This window comes from Condylura cristata, unplaced genomic scaffold (assembly GCF_000260355.1).
Source record: "Condylura cristata isolate star-nosed mole 26May11 unplaced genomic scaffold, ConCri1.0 scaffold00042, whole genome shotgun sequence".
In the NCBI taxonomy this organism is placed as follows: domain Eukaryota; kingdom Metazoa; phylum Chordata; class Mammalia; order Eulipotyphla; family Talpidae; genus Condylura; species Condylura cristata.
In genome coordinates, this window is record NW_004567143.1 from 5,845,865 (window position 1) to 5,846,383 (window position 519).

Consider the following 519-nt stretch of genomic DNA (forward strand, 5'->3'; position numbering starts at 1 on the left):
AAAGCTGGAGGAGAGCCTGGACTCGCGGAGACACAGGATTGACTCGGCGCAGAGAAAACCAGAATGAAACGCGAGAAAGGAGAGTGGAGGGGATTTATGAGAAAGTCGGGGAAGAAGAGACCGGCCAGAGGACGGCAACGGAAGCCACTCACGGCGACGGCAGGGCAAGGCGCAACAGCTCCCGTGCGCTGGAGCTAACTCTGAGCAGCTAATAAGCTTGTAAGGAGCATCCCGACAGAGAAGGAAAAAAGGGAAATAGCCGAAGGAGTAACGGCTGACTCCCTGCCACGTTTGGCAAAAAGTACGTACCTCCAGGTCACAGGAGCTCGAGGAGCGCAGTGAGAGGAATGTGAGGAAAACTGAAGAGGCCGCCACCCGCACACTGCTCGCCCGGCGGGCGCGAGAAGCTCCGAGCAGCGCGTGGCTGAGGCGCCCGGGGACGACGTCCCGGAGCGTCTCGTGGCGCTGAGACGTGGCCCTGACGTGAGATACTCTGTGAGCAACGGCGGGCACACAGCA

At 60.3% G+C, this 519-nt stretch overlaps 1 protein-coding gene across 1 annotated transcript in view; it reads right to left on the reverse strand.

Moving 5' to 3' along the window:
* LMBR1 (limb development membrane protein 1) overlaps positions 1–519 on the reverse strand; it is a gene marked incomplete at its 5' end in the record, with an annotated part of 38,722 nt that overhangs the window by 35,275 nt on the left and 2,928 nt on the right. The gene's annotated exons all lie outside the window — the stretch shown is intronic.